At 29.0% G+C, this 23,602-nt stretch overlaps 1 pseudogene; it reads left to right on the top strand.

Annotated features, from left to right (window-relative positions):
• Positions 1-3,076: 3,076 nt before the first annotated feature.
• On the top strand, positions 3,077-23,037 carry LOC135963157 (uncharacterized; annotated as a pseudogene).
• The last annotated feature ends 565 nt before the right edge of the window (positions 23,038-23,602 follow it).

Here is a 23,602-nt window from a genome sequence, read left to right as displayed (position 1 = left end):
AAGAAATTAATGTTTTAATTACGGTTTTATTACATACATACATGCTTCCTTTTAAAGAAAACTCGATTGTGAACGATTCAAACAAGACTTTAAAGTTCCAAATGAAATCGATTATATGTTAATCACCTGTCGTGATATCAATCAGACAATCGTCTATCAGGACGGTCTGTCTTTTATACAAGATCGTGGTAGCGTTAATGTAAACTTTATAAAAATGATACTTCAAAAAATAGCCATAGACCATTCGGAATTTTAGTGTTTGGCGTTGACAGCCTATCGCAATTCAACTTTCGTCGCGTTATGCCGAAAACATTTCATTATGTACAAAATCATAGCTGGTTTAAATTGTCCGGTTATAATAAGGTAAACACCGTAAATATATTTAATATTTTCTACAATTTAAAAAAAAAATTAAATAAAATTACTAAAACAATACACTTTGCTAGTTATATTGCATCTTTTTGAATCAAGTTGTCAACAATCTTAGCGGAAACATTAACGTGACCATAAATTCCGCATTTAGCTGATGCTATTTCAGACCACTAACTGTCATTTTTGAAGAAAATATAAAAGCTGAAAACTTCTTTTTCAATCATTCGAAATCTAACAGATTTTAATAGCATTTGTGATTCAATATTTTCATTTATAGTTCAAGAATTATTGAACTCTTACATGTTATATATTCCGGAACAGTATATTGCTGTCAATGATTTTATTGAAATTATCACTCTTGGGAATGATTCTAGAACTATGTACATTAGAGCGTACCTTACAAGCAAACAAAAAAAAATGTGCCGTACACCCCCTAATATAAAGTATTTCAGCAAGGCAGTTACGAAAAAAATGTTTTTATTTTTTGTTGCCGAATGTAGGGGTCGCCTTTTTAAATTTTTCGTTATATCTTCGGCAATTACAGTCGGATCTTAATGTTTATGTTTAATATTTTTGTCTCGAGAAGACCAATATTTTGCTGTAAGGTTAGCAAAAGTTTAATGATATCTTGTGAGCTTTAATTGTCTGAAATTACGGTGGTACTTTAGGGTCTTCTCGAGACAAAAACACTGCTATATCAAACTTTAAGATCCGACTGTAAATGCCAGAGACATCACGAACAATTTAAAAAGGCGACAATCGGCAAAAATAACATTTTATTTCGTAACTGCCTTGCAGAAACACTTTGTATTAGGGGGTGTGCGGGGAATTCATTTTTGAGGTACGGTCTAATGTACATAGTTCATAAATCAATGATTTCTGTTTGAAATATTCTTCTAACTCTATGAAATATTTTCTATTAACTACTATGTATTTGTTTGCATGTCCTTCACAATGTTTTTTATGAGCATATCGATTGCCATGATTGGAACTTTTAGATTTTAAGCAAAATATAAATTTCGACAAAATGTTGTCCCTGGGCCCTATTCCACAAAACAACTTATCAAATTTTCACTTTGCACTTATCAAATTTTTCGTCAATTTGCAAAACTTAATGTTCCTCAGAACCAGAGATCGAAAATAACGGGTTCACTTTCATTTCAATGGAAAATTCTCATTCGGGGTTGAAGAGGTAGAGTGTGCATTACACAGGTTTAGGAATGTCTGCCTTTCAATTTCTACATTGTAAAAGGGGACTTTGGTGTTGAGAGAAACAGAAAAAAACATACAAAAATAATCTAGATGTGTGATTTATAATTTAATTTTTTTGTAAAGGTCAGCTTGACACTTTTCTTTGCGAACATGAGAAATAAATCGCAAAAATACATTTGATGCAAATCAACGCATAAATATATAAAATATATCAGAATATTTGTAACCAATTAAAAAAAATTCTCATTTCTGTTACACAGACTTCATCACTTCACATTCATCATATTCTTTCCATAATTTGTTAAAAATTACTAACAATATGTTATTGTATGTAAATAAAAGAGAAAGTAACAAAACAAATGAATTGTTTATCTCACATAAAACCATTAAAAACAACAAAAACAAATAAAGGTCATACCAAATCATTTAAATAAAAATCATTTTATAACAAAATATAAATCACAATTTGAATTTTTTGGTATATGGACGAGTTATTTTCGATCCCTGCTCAGAACTATTAAATTTGATAAGTTGAAATTGATAAGTGTAATTTGCAAAGTTTTTGCAATTTTTATATTCTCTTTGCAATTTCTGTTCCACGTACGCAGTGTTGCCATATATGAAGATTTATCTTCTATTCGAAGGTTTTTGAGATGGTGTGAAGATTAAAAGTTTTTTATATTAAAAATAAGATTTTTATAAATTTGAAGATTTTTCTTTTAAGTTTATGTTGTTTAAAAAGCAAAAATTATATTTTAATTTATACATTAATAAATAACAGATTAAAAAGTATATTAAAAATCGTAACATTTTTTAATTCCTTTAAAATACAACTATGTTTGATTTAATCTTACTCCTATTTTGTTACAACTACGCATACCGCGAATAAAAACAAAAGGGAAAAGCAAAATTTAAAAAAAGTCTAACTGTAAATTTTTATATTTTTGAAGTTTGTAAGAAAATAAATTAAAATAGAACGTGTATTTCTTAATATTGTTAAAAACTATTTTGTGGCTCATTTTGTATATTTTTTTATTTTAAAAAATGGATTAATATTTGTCTAAATATGGTAAGCTATTAATTATCTACATTCAATTGCCCAATTCACAATTGGTGTTGTAGCGTTGTATCGTTGTATGTCGTAATTTTATTATTAATGTTTTGTTTTTGTTTCGAAAAATTTGTTTGAAAAATATTTACGACATACAACGCTACAACACTACAACATCAATTGTGAATTGGGCAAATAAATATATAAATCTAATTACAACATACTACAGGTTCAAATGAAACTAATGCATCTGGTGATCAGTCGACTGCAAGCACATCAATTTCTAGAAAAAACAAGTCTAGAAATTATAATAAATCCTGGGAGGAAAATCCTTTATTAAAGCCATGGATAAAAAAAAGCATCAATAACTTTGCTTATTGCAAATTTTGTGGCAGTGAATTGAAGTTGCTTGGGGGCTTTGGTGATTTAAATGCACATGCAATGACGGCAAAACACATTGAAAGAGCTAAGGCCATTCAAATATGTGAAACACGCCAATCACCCTTTTCAGATGCAGCAAAATACAGCAGCAATGTTTCAAATATAGAACTCCATCTGGCAGCATTTTGTGCGGAACACAATATATCGTTCTTGACAATGGATCATTTGGTCCCATTATTACAGGAAACTGTTTTAGATTCCGAGCTCGTCAAAAAAGTAACGTGTGCTAGAACCAAAACTACAGCTTTGGTCAAAAATGTACTCGGAGAAACCCACCATGAAGAACTTTGTGATGTTCTTCGAACAAAGTTTTTTTCTTTGTGTGTGGATGAATCCACAGATATTTCGTCAACAAAACTATTGTCATTAGTTGTACGCGTGGAGTAATTAAAGTTAAAGAATGTAATGCAAAAGGTATTTTCGAATTAATTATAAATGTGTTTATTAAAAATAATATTAATTATAAAGAAAATCTTATCGGATTTGCAGCAGACGGAGCAAACGTTATGACAGGCGTTAATCACTCAGTGGCTACATATTAAAAAAGGATTGCCCGAATCTTATAATATTTAAGTGTAGCTGTCATTCGTTTGCACTGTGCGCAAATAACGCCTGTAAGTTTTTGCCTAGATATGTTGAAGGCTGTGCACGAGACATTTATAATTTTATTTAAAATAGCCCAAAACAGCTGGATTTATTTGCAGATTTGCAAATATTGCTAGATTTCAAACCTCGAAAAATGTTGCACCCATCCCAAACACGTTGGTTGTCATTAGAGGCTACTGTTAATCAACTATTGAGTCGAATAGACGTATTAGAATTATACTTTTTGCATGAAGATTTGAAAAAATTCGATTCAACGGACAGAATTTTAGGTAATTTACAAAAGATCGAATTTAAGCTATATTTACAATTTTTAAGTTTTGTTTTAAATGACATCAATAAATTAAATCGACTATTTCAGAGCGAAAGTCCTCAAATACACCTACTGCACAGTGAAATTCTACGATTATATCGTAAAATATTTGCATACATCTTTAAAGACGAGTATATTTCTATCTATTGAAAAGTTTAACAAGATTGACATAAACAACTCTTTGTATATTAAAGATCCTATGGATATTTATTTGGGAGCCAAAGTATCCATAACTCTAACTACAACCAATAAATTATCCATGGAAGCTGAAATTGATTTCAGAAATAATTGCTTAAAATTTTATATTGAGCTGTTGCATAGCTTATTAAAGAAATTTGATTTGATTGAGAATGACTTTTTAAAATATGTTGAGATTTTAGCTCCTGAAAATGTCGTAAAAGGCAAAGTCAAAACTATTTCTAAATTAATTTGTTATTTCCCAAATATTATAAATTCTGAAAATGCTCAAAAAACAGATGATGAGTGGCGAGAATTGTGTCACTTTAATTTTAAAGAACACAACCTAACAGAAGAAAAAAACATTGAAACATTTTGGGAAATCATTTTGAAAACAAAACGTTGCGATGGATCTGAAGTTTTCCCTTGCCTAAGAAAATTTATTTATGCCATTTTATCTATTCCTATTGCAACAGCTAATGTTGAACGAATTTTTTCTCAAATTAATATTAATAAAAATAAAATTAGAAACAAACTAGAAATACCTACATTATGTGGCATTTTAAGAACAAAAGACTATCTCAAAAAAAATGATCGCAATTGTACAAATTTTGAACAATCTAAAGAAATGAATAAAAAGTTAAAAAAAAACAAATGTACAATGTAACTGTAACAAATACATAAATGATACTTTTTATTGTATTCAATTTTATAACTATACAATTTTATGAAAAATATATTATTTAAATTATTTTTTGTTTGTTCCTTTTATAAATGTTATTTACAAAATTAATGTTTTTGTATACATATTTATGTTATGTTATAATCATAATAAACATGTATTAAATTTGATAAATTGTAGTTTTTGTAAAATGAAGATTTTTTTCTGAAAAAAAAAGATTTTTTTTACTCAATTTGAAGGTTTTCGTTGAAATTTATATGGCAACACTGCACGTACGTTCTCTTGTTCAAAGTGCAAAGTTAATATTGAAAAGTGTAATTTGCAAAGACTTTGCAAATAATTATGCTGTTTCGTTCCACAAAAACGGCAAATTTTGATAAGTTTGTAAAAAATTAGTGAAGCTTTGAATTTTGTTTACCTAAATATATTTAAAATTTTTATTTCAAAGTAGAGTAACTTCTGGTATTGTGGACTATGCGTCTAATGTGGACCAGTGTCTTTTTTCAGAAACTATTGAAGGTATGATAAAACTGATTTGTCGTACATTTTACAATTTGTTTGAAACGACAATTGCACATGTGATTTCATGAGTAATTGATATGTTGGCTTTTTATTCTTGTATTGAAATTAATGCGCGTGCTCAACATTTGTTCGGCCCAAGTAAGAAATAAAATTTTATACAGTTACTTGGTAGAATTTAATGTTTGGTTGTTTTATATAGTTAAAGTGGACACGTAGTTTTGCATATATTTGGTAAGAATTTAAGCACATTTAAATTATTAGGTAAAAATATTTTTTACCACTGTAACCCAAGTTCGTGTAATGTGGACCACTTACTACTGGTCCACATTACCCGACAATAACTATATACTTTGTAAGCCATATACAGTAGCCCAAGAAAGTCTACATACTTGAAAAATTATTATGTTACTTTAATTTAAAGCATTTTTTTTTTTAGTTTTTTTATGAGATATATAATATTACATGTCTTATGCCGATTTTAGCAAAAAAAATTCAAATAACTCCCAAAAGTTCACCGTTATTAGAGTTATTGATTTTGAGTAAAATTCATTTTGGACGTGATAGGAAATGTTGCTAAACCCGACTTAAGTGATGTTGTTTTAATTTTTTTTAGTGTGAATTTATTTTTTTAACAGATATATTTCATTATTTTTAACTTACAACTACAGCTTTCTACGAAAGAAATTTAATTTGAATTCCTGTATGTAGACTTTATTGGGCTACTGTATCTAAGCCAAGAACGCGACTTTTTAGTTTGTATTAATAAAAATATATTGAAATTTAATTTTTTAATCATTCATGATTAGCTGGTTCATGAATTTTATGTATTAAATACTAGTCCACATTACCCTCATATATTGGTCCACATTACACTCCAATTTTTTTAATACTGGTTTTTGGGTTCCTTACAATATTTTCACATATATTTTTTATCCAATTAGAGAATACATTAGCTAATTTATTGCTTCACAACTTTTTTAATATCCATATACAGTTGTCCAATTCACAACCTAGTTGTATATTGTATGTTACAACTATGGTGGTTGTGAACACAAATTTCGTCAAGTCGTAAGTTTACCCTGCCAAGCCTTGACAATTCCAAATGAAGATGATAAAAAAAACATTCCAAAATCTATTAATATGTAAAATTAATAATGAAATCGAACTAATGTGTGCATTGTGTAACAAATTCAAACAATTGACAAATATTTAAAACAAATTATCGTTTTTCATAAATAAAATAAATTTACTGATTTCAGTGTTACCGTTTGGCTGTATTTTGCACTAAAATATTTGAATTTTTTTCTTTATGTATAAATATGAACTAACACTTAACTTTCGTAACACTTAAATTTTCATACAACATTCGAAAAACATATGTAAAAATGTTGTAGGTGTTGTACAAAACATTTATATAGAAATTGTCAACAACATTTGTACAAGTATTGTACATTCAGACGACTTACAACTCATACGACTGTACAACGTCAGTTGTGAATTGAACAAGTATGTCAAAAATGAGTTTACACATTGAAAATAAATTTATATTTTCGAGTTTGATTACATGAAAATACCACTTATTCTTTCATTACATATATTTTTTTGATTTGTTATAAATATATACAGTATATACAAAGCTTACATAAGGAAAAAGTTGAATTACAATGTAAAATATACGGGAAAAAAGTCAAAAACAAACATTATTTAATTTTGGTAGTGTCAATTAACTCTTTTCACAACCAATTTTATTTGTGTTTTTTGGTACACACTTAATGATCAATGGTACTTTACAAATACTTATGATCTGTATTCTTCTTCTCTATAAATTTGATCGATTTTTTGTTTTGTGATCATCATAATATAAAATATTGCTTAGAAAACTTCCAGGAAGAAGAATATTGTACAACGTGACTCTGCTAATTTACTACAATTACCAATTGGAAAAAAGTATATAGGAGTTGTTGGGGATGTTTTTGGCAACACGAAATATAATTTATAGTGTTTGAGAACGAGCAGAAATGAGGGTAGAGGAGCGTTAAAATGTAGTGGTAGCCCTAGACCTAAAATAACTGAGCGCCTAATGTCAGACAACTTCATTAAAACGCTCCGATTTCAACCAGAACTCTTCCGAGGGAACTTAAAGAAGAATGTGATGTAGTCATTTCCCATGAAACAGTTAGGCAGGCCATAATAAAAAAGGAATATTCAACCAGAGTAACATATAAAAAACTACTACTTTCTGCACCAGATGTAGAAAAGCGTTTTTTCTTCGCGTCGATTATTGGGATGACGTTATATTATGCGACGAGACTTAAATGATCTTGTATTACAACAAAGTGTCATCTAGAGTTTGACGTAAGGGGTTACTTTAAAATTTCGATTATGATTTGGAAGTATATCTCAAGCAAAATATTGAAAGACTTATGTTTTACTGAAACAATCATGGTCGCGGAACAATATTTAAACACTCTGAAGAACAATTTGCTAAGAAATGTAACTAAATGTGGGTTTATCAGGACAATAAACTACAATACAAATTTTATCTAAACTTAAATTATATATAGTGGGGATGTGGCTTCTATATAATTTCGGCGATGTTATAGACATGACAGCGAAAGGTCTCATCGTCAATCCAACTGAAAATTTTAGTGTGTATTTAAAGAAAAATATCGCTAAAAGGCAACCAAAAAGCAATACTGTGAAATTAGAAGAGTTACAAAAGAAATGGAACACTATGACATATAAAAAACAAAAAATCATCCTAAGCGTGGTCATACCAAATAGTAAAAATGCCAAATAAGTAAATAGATTAGTTATTTAATTACTTAAAACTAACTTCTTGTAATTTGTGAAAAGAGTTAATTGACACTACCAAAACTAAATAGTATTTTATTTTCACTTCCTGTTCGTTTCTTTTACATAGGACTTGAACTTTTTCCATATATACGATTTATATATACTGTGTTTATTCATAATAATCCAAAAAAGTTTATATATCGAAATAATAAGTGGTATATTTTTTGCTATCAAAGTCGCAAATATAATTTTTTTTCAATGTGAAAACTCATTCTTGACATACTGTATATTGTGACCAAAATTTAGAAAAAACAAAACGGTAGTCCACATTACCCGAAGTTACTCTATAATTTGGTGAAGGGTATGGATTCGGCACATCCGAATATAGCTCTCTTACTTGTTCATTAATCACATGTAACACTGCAATTTTTTTTCCATTTTTATTTTGCGGCTCATTTTAACACGTTATATTTAGCATAGTTGGGGGTAGTGCACTAAATGTTGATTTAAATCAGCATTGCACGATCACTCACTAAAAGTGCAAAAAATTTAGTTTGCACTATTTTTTATCAGCTTTAGTGATAATGGTTATTTCTTAACTAGCACTAAAAAAAATAGTGATAGTGATACTTTTTTCAATATCACTAAACGAAGATTTAGTTCAAAAATCTGCACAAAATCGTATAGCAGAAATGCAATCTACGGAAAATTCTAAAAAATTATCCCCAAGAAACCATAGGTCTAAAATCAAATCCTATCTTGCGCATTAGTTTGGAGTGTGAACTGTCATATGCCGTCAATGGATCCATTTCATTTAATATACATGTCGGATTATGAACCACGTACACCACCGAACTGTTCAACAAGAGATCCTTTAGTAGTGAAATTATTCAATAGAAAAACAAAACAATATATGAATTTAAAGGATTTATATATAATAAATGGTGATCAAATTAATTGTTGCTATCAACAAATACTATGTAAAAGTGAAAAGAAATATGAGTACGTTGGTAAAATTAAAATGCATACATAATAAGCATGTTTGTACTTTAGAGCTGTCCTTAAAAAATAGACTTGGATGGGTCTTAACACATTGACTGCCACGTTGGACACAATAGTGCGGGAGTTTTAAGAATTTTTTCTATGTTGTCTGCAAGTTTCTCAACAAAACTGCAATCATCACATTCTTCATCACTTTCTGTACTTGTAATGAGTATTTTTTCTAACTCTGTATCCGATATAAAAATTTAAACTTATACTTTCTTAACTTGTGGTCTAAAAATAGCGGGTTATTTTCCATTCATGTTTTATACTCGTACCTCGTTATATATAATTTTCTCTAGAAGATATAATTTATTTCAAATAGCTAACTTTTTAAAAAAGAAAGAAGTACATAATTGGGTAAACAATTCAGAAATTTTCAATCAATTTATTATTATTAGATTTAGCTACTACACAGAAAAAAATAAAAATGAGTTTCAATTACGAAATTGCTTATATTAATTAAAACAAGTAAGAGTGCTATATTCGGCTATGCCGAATCTTATATACCCTTCACCTTTGTTGTGGATGCATTATTATTTTTTATAATTAGTATATATGTATGTACATTGCCCACTTTCAGCGTACAGCATCCTAAATTTATCAAGAACACAAAAAACAACAACAACGCCAAACGAAACAAAACACCAAAAGAAAAAACAAAAACAAAATACGCAAGGCAATGAAACCAACACACATCCAAACATACGTTTAATTGTATAAAAAACAACAACAACGCCAAAAGAAACAAAACACAAAAGAAAAACAAAAAAACGCAAAGCATGCACATCCAAACATACGATTTGTTGCTTTTTTGTCAAAAAAAAACAACACACAACCAAACCAAAGTTTAGTTGTATAAAAAACAACAACAATGCCAAAAGAAACAAAACACAAAAAAACAAAATCCGCAAAGCATGCACATTCAAACATACGATTTGTTGTTTTTTTGTCAAAAAAACCAACACACAACCAAACTAAACTTTAGTTGTATAAAAAAACAACAACAACGCCAAAAGAAACAAAACACAAAAAAAAACAAAATACACAAAGCTTGCACATCCAAACATACGTTTTGTTGTTTTTTTGTCAAAGCATGCAATACATTGTGTTTTTTGATGAAATTTTCAGAGGTTGTCTCGGATTTTTGCTCATATCTCCGTTATTTATGGACTTTATAGGGTCGGAAATGAAAAATGTAGAAATTACAAACGGAATTACAAACTTATATATACCCTTCTCACGAAGCTGAAGGGTATAAAAATATTTGATATTGCTCCAATCATCAAAATGATACTATTAATTAAATTGAAAATAAAAATTTTAATTGAAAAAAACATACAATTAAAATAGTATTAAATATAGTAATTGAGTTCCTTTACAAATTTCAATTAAATGTTTAATTGAACCAATTAAGTTTGTAATTGAAATTTTGCATTAAAACTGTTAAAATATTAATTACGACAATTCTGCAATGAGGACATTTTATATTAAAATACTATATTTTAAAATTCTACTACCAATTAAAAAAACAATTAAATTAATTCAAAAAAAATATTAATGTTAAAAATAAAACCAAATAATAAATTAATTGAACGAATTTAACAATAATTTTTTCTGTGTAAATATGTAATTAAATGCAGGTCTACATAGTGTAATTTAAATTAAATCGAACCGACAACAGCTATATATCTGATATTTTCCCTTTTTCTAATCCTTGTGAGAAGATCTAGAAGAAATTAATGTTTTAATTACGGTTTTATTACATACATACATGCTTCCTTTTAAAGAAAACTCGATTGTGAACGATTCAAACAAGACTTTAAAGTTCCAAATGAAATGGATTATATGTTAATCACCTGTCGTGATATCAATCAGACAATCGTCTATCAGGACGGTCTGTCTTTTATACAAGATCGTGGTAGCGTTAATGATAAACTTTATAAAAATGATACTTCAAAAAATAGCCATAGACCATTCGGAATTTTACTGTTTGGCGTTGACAGCCTATCGCAATTCAAATTTCGTCGCGTTATGCCGAAAACATTTCATTATGTACAAAATCATAGCTGGTTTGAATTGTCCTGATATAATAAGGTAAACACCGTAAATATATTTAATATTTTCTATAATTTAAAAAAAAAATTAAATAAAATTACTAAAACAATACACTTTGCTAGTTATATTGCATCTTTTTGAATCAAGTTGTCAACAATCTTAGCGGAAACATTAACGTGACCATAAATTCCGCATTTAGCTGATGCTATTTCAGACCACTAACTGTCATTTTTGAAGAAAATATAAAAGCTGAAAACTTCTTTTTCAATCATTCGAAATCTAACAGATTTTAATAGCATTTGTGATTCAATATTTTCATTTATAGTTCAAGAATTATTGAACTCTTACATGTTATATATTCCGGAACAGTATATTGCTGTCAATGATTTTATTGAAATTATCACTCTTGGGAATGATTCTAGAACTATGTACATTAGAGCGTACCTTACAAGCAAACAAAAAAAAGGTGCCGTACACCCCCTAATATAAAGTATTTCAGCAAGGCAGTTACGAAAAAAAAGTTTTTATTTTTTGTTGCCGAATGTAGGGGTCGCCTTTTTAAATTTTTCGTTATATCTTCGGCAATTACAGTCGGATCTTAATGTTTATGTTTAATATTTTTGTCTCGAGAAGACCAATATTTTGCTGTAAGGTTAGCAAAAGTTTAATGATTTCTTGTGAGCTTTAATTGTCTGAAATTACGGTGGTACTTTAGGGTCTTCTCGAGACAAAAACACTGCTATATCAAACTTTAAGATCCGACTGTAAATGCCAGAGACATCACGAACAATTTAAAAAGGCGACAATCGGCAAAAATAACATTTTATTTCGTAACTGCCTTGCAGAAACACTTTGTATTAGGGGGTGTGCGGGGAATTCATTTTTGAGGTACGGTCTAATGTACATAGTTCATAAATCAATGATTTCTGTTTGAAATATTCTTCTAACTCTATGAAATATTTTCTATTAACTACTATGTATTTGTTTGCATGTCCTTCACAATGTTTTTTATGAGCATATCGATTGCCATGATTGGAACTTTTAGATTTTAAGCAAAATATAAATTTCGACAAAATGTTGTCCCTGGGCCCTATTCCACAAAACAACTTATCAAATTTTCACTTTGCACTTATCAAATTTTTCGTCAATTTGCAAAACTTAATGTTCCTCAGAACCAGAGATCGAAAATAACGGGTTCACTTTCATTTCAATGGAAAATTCTCATTCGGGGTTGAAGAGGTAGAGTGTGCATTACACAGGTTTAGGAATGTCTGCCTTTCAATTTCTACATTGTAAAAGGGGACTTTGGTGTTGAGAGAAACAGAAAAAAACATACAAAAATAATCTAGATGTGTGATTTATAATTTAATTTTTTTGTAAAGGTCAGCTTGACACTTTTCTTTGCGAACATGAGAAATAAATCGCAAAAATACATTTGATGCAAATCAACGCATAAATATATAAAATATATCAGAATATTTGTAACCAATTAAAAAAAATTCTCATTTCTGTTACACAGACTTCATCACTTCACATTCATCATATTCTTTCCATAATTTGTTAAAAATTACTAACAATATGTTATTGTATGTAAATAAAAGAGAAAGTAACAAAACAAATGAATTGTTTATCTCACATAAAACCATTAAAAACAACAAAAACAAATAAAGGTCATACCAAATCATTTAAATAAAAATCATTTTATAACAAAATATAAATCACAATTTGAATTTTTTGGTATATGGACGAGTTATTTTCGATCCCTGCTCAGAACTATTAAATTTGATAAGTTGAAATTGATAAGTGTAATTTGCAAAGTTTTTGCAATTTTTATATTCTCTTTGCAATTTCTGTTCCACGTACGCAGTGTTGCCATATATGAAGATTTATCTTCTATTCGAAGGTTTTTGAGATGGTGTGAAGATTAAAAGTTTTTTATATTAAAAATAAGATTTTTATAAATTTGAAGATTTTTCTTTTAAGTTTATGTTGTTTAAAAAGCAAAAATTATATTTTAATTTATACATTAATAAATAACAGATTAAAAAGTATATTAAAAATCGTAACATTTTTTAATTCCTTTAAAATACAACTATGTTTGATTTAATCTTACTCCTATTTTGTTACAACTACGCATACCGCGAATAAAAACAAAAGGGAAAAGCAAAATTTAAAAAAAGTCTAACTGTAAATTTTTATATTTTTGAAGTTTGTAAGAAAATAAATTAAAATAGAACGTGTATTTCTTAATATTGTTAAAAACTATTTTGTGGCTCATTTTGTATATTTTTTTATTTTAAAAAATGGATTAATATTTGTCTAAATATGGTAAGCTATTAATTATCTACATTCAATAAATATATAAATCTAATTACAACATACTACAGGTTCAAATGAAACTAATGCATCTGGTGATCAGTCGACTGCAAGCACATCAATTTCTAGAAAAAACAAGTCTAGAAATTATAATAAATCCTGGGAGGAAAATCCTTTATTAAAGCCATGGATAAAAAAAAGCATCAATAACTTTGCTTATTGCAAATTTTGTGGCAGTGAATTGAAGTTGCTTGGGGGCTTTGGTGATTTAAATGCACATGCAATGACGGCAAAACACATTGAAAGAGCTAAGGCCATTCAAATATGTGAAACACGCCAATCACCCTTTTCAGATGCAGCAAAATACAGCAGCAATGTTTCAAATATAGAACTCCATCTGGCAGCATTTTGTGCGGAACACAATATATCGTTCTTGACAATGGATCATTTGGTCCCATTATTACAGGAAACTGTTTTAGATTCCGAGCTCGTCAAAAAAGTAACGTGTGCTAGAACCAAAACTACAGCTTTGGTCAAAAATGTACTCGGAGAAACCCACCATGAAGAACTTTGTGATGTTCTTCGAACAAAGTTTTTTTCTTTGTGTGTGGATGAATCCACAGATATTTCGTCAACAAAACTATTGTCATTAGTTGTACGCGTGGAGTAATTAAAGTTAAAGAATGTAATGCAAAAGGTATTTTCGAATTAATTATAAATGTGTTTATTAAAAATAATATTAATTATAAAGAAAATCTTATCGGATTTGCAGCAGACGGAGCAAACGTTATGACAGGCGTTAATCACTCAGTGGCTACATATTAAAAAAGGATTGCCCGAATCTTATAATATTTAAGTGTAGCTGTCATTCGTTTGCACTGTGCGCAAATAACGCCTGTAAGTTTTTGCCTAGATATGTTGAAGGCTGTGCACGAGACATTTATAATTTTATTTAAAATAGCCCAAAACAGCTGGATTTATTTGCAGATTTGCAAATATTGCTAGATTTCAAACCTCGAAAAATGTTGCACCCATCCCAAACACGTTGGTTGTCATTAGAGGCTACTGTTAATCAACTATTGAGTCGAATAGACGTATTAGAATTATACTTTTTGCATGAAGATTTGAAAAAATTCGATTCAACGGACAGAATTTTAGGTAATTTACAAAAGATCGAATTTAAGCTATATTTACAATTTTTAAGTTTTGTTTTAAATGACATCAATAAATTAAATCGACTATTTCAGAGCGAAAGTCCTCAAATACACCTACTGCACAGTGAAATTCTACGATTATATCGTAAAATATTTGCATACATCTTTAAAGACGAGTATATTTCTATCTATTGAAAAGTTTAACAAGATTGACATAAACAACTCTTTGTATATTAAAGATCCTATGGATATTTATTTGGGAGCCAAAGTATCCATAACTCTAACTACAACCAATAAATTATCCATGGAAGCTGAAATTGATTTCAGAAATAATTGCTTAAAATTTTATATTGAGCTGTTGCATAGCTTATTAAAGAAATTTGATTTGATTGAGAATGACTTTTTAAAATATGTTGAGATTTTAGCTCCTGAAAATGTCGTAAAAGGCAAAGTCAAAACTATTTCTAAATTAATTTGTTATTTCCCAAATATTATAAATTCTGAAAATGCTCAAAAAACAGATGATGAGTGGCGAGAATTGTGTCACTTTAATTTTAAAGAACACAACCTAACAGAAGAAAAAAACATTGAAACATTTTGGGAAATCATTTTGAAAACAAAACGTTGCGATGGATCTGAAGTTTTCCCTTGCCTAAGAAAATTTATTTATGCCATTTTATCTATTCCTATTGCAACAGCTAATGTTGAACGAATTTTTTCTCAAATTAATATTAATAAAAATAAAATTAGAAACAAACTAGAAATACCTACATTATGTGGCATTTTAAGAACAAAAGACTATCTCAAAAAAAATGATCGCAATTGTACAAATTTTGAACAATCTAAAGAAATGAATAAAAAGTTAAAAAAAAAACAAATGTACAATGTAACTGTAACAAATACATAAATGATACTTTTTATTGTATTCAATTTTATAACTATACAATTTTATGAAAAATATATTATTTAAATTATTTTTTGTTTGTTCCTTTTATAAATGTTATTTACAAAATTAATGTTTTTGTATACATATTTATGTTATGTTATAATCATAATAAACATGTATTAAATTTGATAAATTGTAGTTTTTGTAAAATGAAGATTTTTTTCTGAAAAAAAAAGATTTTTTTTACTCAATTTGAAGGTTTTCGTTGAAATTTATATGGCAACACTGCACGTACGTTCTCTTGTTCAAAGTGCAAAGTTAATATTGAAAAGTGTAATTTGCAAAGACTTTGCAAATAATTATGCTGTTTCGTTCCACAAAAACGGCAAATTTTGATAAGTTTGTAAAAAATTAGTGAAGCTTTGAATTTTGTTTACCTAAATATATTTAAAATTTTTATTTCAAAGTAGAGTAACTTCTGGTATTGTGGACTATGCGTCTAATGTGGACCAGTGTCTTTTTTCAGAAACTATTGAAGGTATGATAAAACTGATTTGTCGTACATTTTACAATTTGTTTGAAACGACAATTGCACATGTGATTTCATGAGTAATTGATATGTTGGCTTTTTATTCTTGTATTGAAATTAATGCGCGTGCTCAACATTTGTTCGGCCCAAGTAAGAAATAAAATTTTATACAGTTACTTGGTAGAATTTAATGTTTGGTTGTTTTATATAGTTAAAGTGGACACGTAGTTTTGCATATATTTGGTAAGAATTTAAGCACATTTAAATTATTAGGTAAAAATATTTTTTACCACTGTAACCCAAGTTCGTGTAATGTGGACCACTTACTACTGGTCCACATTACCCGACAATAACTATATACTTTGTAAGCCATATACAGTAGCCCAAGAAAGTCTACATACTTGAAAAATTATTATGTTACTTTAATTTAAAGCATTTTTTTTTTTAGTTTTTTTATGAGATATATAATATTACATGTCTTATGCCGATTTTAGCAAAAAAAATTCAAATAACTCCCAAAAGTTCACCGTTATTAGAGTTATTGATTTTGAGTAAAATTCATTTTGGACGTGATAGGAAATGTTGCTAAACCCGACTTAAGTGATGTTGTTTTAATTTTTTTTAGTGTGAATTTATTTTTTTAACAGATATATTTCATTATTTTTAACTTACAACTACAGCTTTCTACGAAAGAAATTTAATTTGAATTCCTGTATGTAGACTTTATTGGGCTACTGTATCTAAGCCAAGAACGCGACTTTTTAGTTTGTATTAATAAAAATATATTGAAATTTAATTTTTTAATCATTCATGATTAGCTGGTTCATGAATTTTATGTATTAAATACTAGTCCACATTACCCTCATATATTGGTCCACATTACACTCCAATTTTTTTAATACTGGTTTTTGGGTTCCTTACAATATTTTCACATATATTTTTTATCCAATTAGAGAATACATTAGCTAATTTATTGCTTCACAACTTTTTTAATATCCATATACAGTTGTCCAATTCACAACCTAGTTGTATATTGTATGTTACAACTATGGTGGTTGTGAACACAAATTTCGTCAAGTCGTAAGTTTACCCTGCCAAGCCTTGACAATTCCAAATGAAGATGATAAAAAAAACATTCCAAAATCTATTAATATGTAAAATTAATAATGAAATCGAACTAATGTGTGCATTGTGTAACAAATTCAAACAATTGACAAATATTTAAAACAAATTATCGTTTTTCATAAATAAAATAAATTTACTGATTTCAGTGTTACCGTTTGGCTGTATTTTGCACTAAAATATTTGAATTTTTTTCTTTATGTATAAATATGAACTAACACTTAACTTTCGTAACACTTAAATTTTCATACAACATTCGAAAAACATATGTAAAAATGTTGTAGGTGTTGTACAAAACATTTATATAGAAATTGTCAACAACATTTGTACAAGTATTGTACATTCAGACGACTTACAACTCATACGACTGTACAACGTCAGTTGTGAATTGAACAAGTATGTCAAAAATGAGTTTACACATTGAAAATAAATTTATATTTTCGAGTTTGATTACATGAAAATACCACTTATTCTTTCATTACATATATTTTTTTGATTTGTTATAAATATATACAGTATATACAAAGCTTACATAAGGAAAAAGTTGAATTACAATGTAAAATATACGGGAAAAAAGTCAAAAACAAACATTATTTAATTTTGGTAATGTCAATTAACTCTTTTCACAACCAATTTTATTTGTGTTTTTTGGTACACACTTAATGATCAATGGTACTTTACAAATACTTATGATCTGTATTCTTCTTCTCTATAAATTTGATCGATTTTTTGTTTTGTGATCATCATAATATAAAATATTGCTTAGAAAACTTCCAGGAAGAAGAATATCGTACAACGTGACTCTGCTAATTTACTACAATTACCAATTGGAAAAAAGTATATAGGAGTTGTTGGGGATGTTTTTGGCAACACGAAATATAATTTATAGTGTTTGAGAACGAGCAGAAATGAGGGTAGAGGAGCGTAAAAATGTAGTGGTAGCCCTAGACCTAAAATAACTGAGCGCCTAATGTCAGACAACTTCATTAAAACGCTCCGATTTCAACCAGAACTCTTCCGAGGGAACTTAAAGAAGAATGTGATGTAGTCATTTCCCATGAAACAGTTAGGCAGGCCATAATAAAAAAGGAATATTCAACCAGAGTAACATATAAAAAACTACTACTTTCTGCACCAGATGTAGAAAAGCGTTTTTTCTTCGCGTCGATTATTGGGATGACGTTATATTATGCGACGAGACTTAAATGATCTTGTATTACAACAAAGTGTCATCTAGAGTTTGACGTAAGGGGTTACTTTAAAATTTCGATTATGATTTGGAAGTATATCTCAAGCAAAATATTGAAAGACTTATGTTTTACTGAAACAATCATGGTTGAGGAACAATATTTAAATACTCTGAAGAACAATTTGCTAAGAAATGTAACTAAATGTGGGTTTATCAGGACAATAAACTACAATACAAATTTTATCTAAACTTAAATTATATATAGTGGGAATGTGGCTTCTATATAATTTCGGCGATGTTATAGACATGACAGCAAAAGGTCTCATCGTCAATCCAACTGAAAATTTTAGTGTGTATTTAAAGAAAAATATCGCTAAAAGGCAACCAAAAAGCAATACTGTGAAATTAGAAGAGTTACAAAAGAAATGGAACACTATGACATATAAAAAACAAAAAATCATCCTAAGCGTGGTCATACCAAATAGTAAAAATGCCAAATAAGTAAATAGATTAGTTATTTAATTACTTAAAACTAACTTCTTGTAATTTGTGAAAAGAGTTAATTGACACTACCAAAACTAAATAGTATTTTATTTTCACTTCCTGTTCGTTTCTTTTACATAGGACTTGAACTTTTTCCATATATACGATTTATATATACTGTGTTTATTCATAATAATCCAAAAAAGTTTATATATCGAAATAATAAGTGGTATATTTTTTGCTATCAAAGTCGCAAATATAATTTTTTTTCAATGTGAAAACTCATTCTTGACATACTGTATATTGTGACCAAAATTTTGAAAAAACAAAACGGTAGTCCACATTACCCGAAGTTACTCTATAATTTGGTGAAGGGTATGGATTTGCGGCTCATTTTAACACGTTATATTTAGCATAGTTGGGGGTAGTGCACTAAATGTTGATTTAAATCAGCATTGCACGATCACTCACTAAAAGTGCAAAAAATTTAGTTTGCACTATTTTTTATCAGCTTTAGTGATAATGGTTATTTCTTAACTAGCACTAAAAAAATAGTGGTAGTGATAATTTTTTCAATATTACTAAACGAAGATTTAGTGCAAAAATCTGCACTACAATTAATTATTACAAAATTTTAACCTGCAATCAAAAAGAAGCTGCATTAAACATATTATCACTAAATTTTCAAAAATGAGTGCTCATGAAATTGTTGAATCCAAATTCAAAAAATAAAAATTTTAAATATTTTTTGTTATTTTTAATAAAGTATTAGTCTTAAGTTTTAAATTAGTGCACAGAAATAAACTTAAACTATTTTGAACTTAAACACAATTTGAAGTTGCACTCAAATTAGTGCAGGTAAAAAAGTTGCAATAAACTGATGATTGTATTTTTTTAACTCAACTAATTTAATTTTGAGTGCAAAATTGTTTAACTCACTATCACTAATGTTTAGTGAGGCTGATAATTTTCAACTCAGCACTAAATATGAACAAAATGATTGCACTAATTTTGCACTATCACTAAGTATTAGTGCAAACTGCAAAATTAGTGCACTACCCCCATCAATGATATTTAGCAAAGAAAAGTGATAAGACAGAAATTGCAAAGTGAGATTTGCAAAGAATATTGTGGAACAGAAACACTTATCACTTTGCCAAATATTTAATTTGATAAGTGCAAAGTTGTTTGTGGAATAGGGCCCTGGTATAAATAAATCATATAACGTTTTGTATAACATTACAGATCGATGACAACACTTTTCCCAATTTGATGGCTGTTTTTACCGGCTATAGTTTGAAAAAATCATCAGAAATGTGCAAATTAAAGGAACCCAATGGTTTGGATAACTGTTCTACATTGTTTAAATTTTGCAATCAACAAAACATAGCGACAGCCTACTCTGAAGATGAAAGCTTCATGAACACATTTTCCTATCGAAGACCGGGATTTCAACTACCACCCACCGATTACTACCAACGGCCTCTTCTGATGGCAATGGAAACAAATTTACCAATACAAAAACTGTCAAACTTAAACCAACGAAGAGCTGCAGAATACGTTTATAATTTTGGTATTGAGTTTGCTGATCGATTTTTGGGAGAATCAATATTTGGATTATTTTGGACAAATAGTTTTAGTCACAACTATTGGAGAGATCCCAACACAATGGATGACCGTATGGTGGAATATTTTAACGAAATGGACACACGTGGAATATTTGAAAACAATGCAGTAGTATTTTTTAGTGATCACGGAAGTCGTTTCGGATTTTTGCGTTCAAAAAAGGATGGCTATATTGAAGAACGTTTACCAATGATTTTCCTGAGACTGCCACAATGGTTTAAACAAAAATATACCAACTACGCACATGCTTTTAAAGCCAATAGAAACCGATTAACTAGTCCATATGATTTTCACATGACCCTAAAGCATTTAACTCTACTATCCCAAGGCAAAGGATTCATGTATGATACTTTGGAGCCTCCCTTAAGTTGTGAAACATGTCATACTCTGTTTAAGCTGGTGGCTGCAAATCGTACCTGTAAACAAGCAGGCATATCGGATCATTGGTGTACTTGTACACCATATCAAAGAATGAAAACTAACTCCGCAGAAATGCAACATCTTGCCAAGTTAGTTATAAAGGAAATGAATGCATATCTACGAAAACACGGTTTCAACACAAAATGAGCTCCATTGATGCTTAAAGATAATATTGAGGCAAATTTAAAATTAAAATTTCACGAAAACAGTCACATGAGCCAGATACATACGTATCGCATCAACATTATTACCATGTTCACACGACGGCATTATTCGTCATTCACGCTCTCATTCGTCATTCAACCCCCAATTACGAACTGAATTACATGATTCGCCATACAAAATTTCAAGTGCGAATTACCTTGTTCGTACGTAATTCAGTTTGAATTACCTTATGAATTACGAACGAATGACTGTCATCTCTAATTTTTATCGATTATTTATGTATCAAAATCAGCTGTCCAAACAAAAATGTCAAAACAAAACAAAATAAAGAAAAAGATTTTTGTATTAAATAAATAAATTAAAACAAATAAAAAGTCTGATTAAAGTTAAAGCCACGCAGCTCTGCCATTCTTTCAGCCAACACCTCTAATAAAGCTCGCTTGCTGCCCTGGTCCCACTTGCTTGCACTTTTTCTTTTTTCTAATAATGAAAATAATAATTAAATTATATTTGTTTAATTAATAATGCTACAATTTAATTTTTAATTACCTTTTTTATCCATTGCCAAATTACAAATTTAAAATTCGCACCAAACAAACAAAATAAACAAAAAAAAAGAAAACATGTAAACAGAAGAAAAAAAACAAGTAAGAGTGCTATATTCGGCTATGCCGAATCTTATATACCCTTCACCTTTGTTGTGGATGCATTATTATTTTTTATAATTAGTATATAGGTATGTATGTACATTGCCCACTTTCAGCGTACAGCATCCTAAATTTATCAAGAACACAAAAAACAACAACAACGCCAAACGAAACAAAACACCAAAAGAAAAAACAAAATACGCAAGGCAATGAAACCAACACACATCCAAACATACGTTTAATTGTATAAAAAACAACAACAACGCCAAAAGAAACAAAATACGCAAAGCATGCACATTCAAACATACGATTTGTTGTTTTTTTGTAAAAAAAACCAACACACAACCAAACAAAAGTTTAGTTGTATAAAAAACAACAACAACGCCAAAAGAAACAAAACACAAAAAAAACAAAATACGCAAAGCATGCTCATTCAAACAGACGATTTGTTGATTTTTTGTCAAAAAAACCAACACACAACCAAACAAAAGTTTAGTTGTATAAAAAACAACAACAACGCCAAAAGAAACAAAACACAAAAAAACAAAATACGCAAAGCTTGCCCATCCAACCATACGTTTTGTTGTTTTTTTGTCAAAGCATGCAATACATTGTGTTTTTTGATGAAATTTTCAGAGGTTGTCTCGGATTTTTGCTCATATCTCCGTTATTTATGGACGGATTTTGCTGATTTTAAATAGCAAAATTCTCGAAAGTATGTCTGACAGAATTGTTGAAGATTTGGATCCCGGAGATATCTGGGGCCTTCAGAAAATTGATTTCAACAGACAGACAGACAGACGGACAGACAGACAGACAGACGGACATGGCTTAATCGACTCCGCTATCTATAAGGATCCAGAATATATATACTTTATAGGGTCGGAAATGAAAAATGTAGAAATTACAAACGGAATGACAAACTTATATATACCCTTCTCACGAAGCTGAAGGGTATAACAAGAAGAAGAAATAAATAAATGTCAAACTGAATTACGAATGTTGTCGTGTAAACAGGTTGATTCGCAATCGTAATTCAAAACGCGAATTAAGTAATTCAGACTGCCGTGGAAACATGGCATAAGACACTTCCAAATAACGCACAATTTGAAGCAACATTTGCATACAACACATTTAGTAATAATATTACCATTGATGTTACACAAATAAGTCGATTAAATATTTATGAAAATGGTTCTAAATGCATTGATAATAATATTATGAAAAAATGACGCGTCAACAGTGCCCCTTTTCTTTTGTTTTGAATGTGAAATACTTACTTTTTATATGATATTTCAAAACAAATAGTGAAAAATAAATGAAAAAATTAATATATGTGATTATTTTGAGTAATTTTATTGCTTGAGTTTTTTTCTAGTTTCCGCTCTATGTTTCTCTATGGGTAATACATCATTATACTAATTTTATTTCCTTAAGTGGCAAAATACAAGTAAAATAAACCATTTTGTATAACAAATTTATGTATGTATTTTTAACTGTTAATATGTAATTAGAGATGCCAAACGGGGAATCCCGTTCCCGAAAATCCCGGGGTTTTCGGGATTTCTTAAACCCCGAAGCCCGGGATTTTTTAATTTTAAATCCCGGGATTTTCGGGATTTTCCAAATCCCGTTTTTCATAAATAAATAGGGGAAATTGTCATTTTTGTGTGCCTTTTTTATGCATTTTGACTAGGGATGCCAATCGGGATCGGGATTTCCCGAATCCCGGGATTTGTGAAAAAGAATCCCGGGATTTGTTAATCCCGAAATATTATGAGATTTTTGATATTTTAG

The sequence above is a fragment of the Calliphora vicina genome, unplaced genomic scaffold, assembly GCF_958450345.1.
Source record: "Calliphora vicina unplaced genomic scaffold, idCalVici1.1 scaffold_18, whole genome shotgun sequence".
In the NCBI taxonomy this organism is placed as follows: Eukaryota; Metazoa; Arthropoda; class Insecta; order Diptera; family Calliphoridae; genus Calliphora; species Calliphora vicina.
The sequence above is the reverse complement of the archived record's forward strand: the minus strand, read 5'-3'. Positions and strand labels throughout refer to the sequence as shown.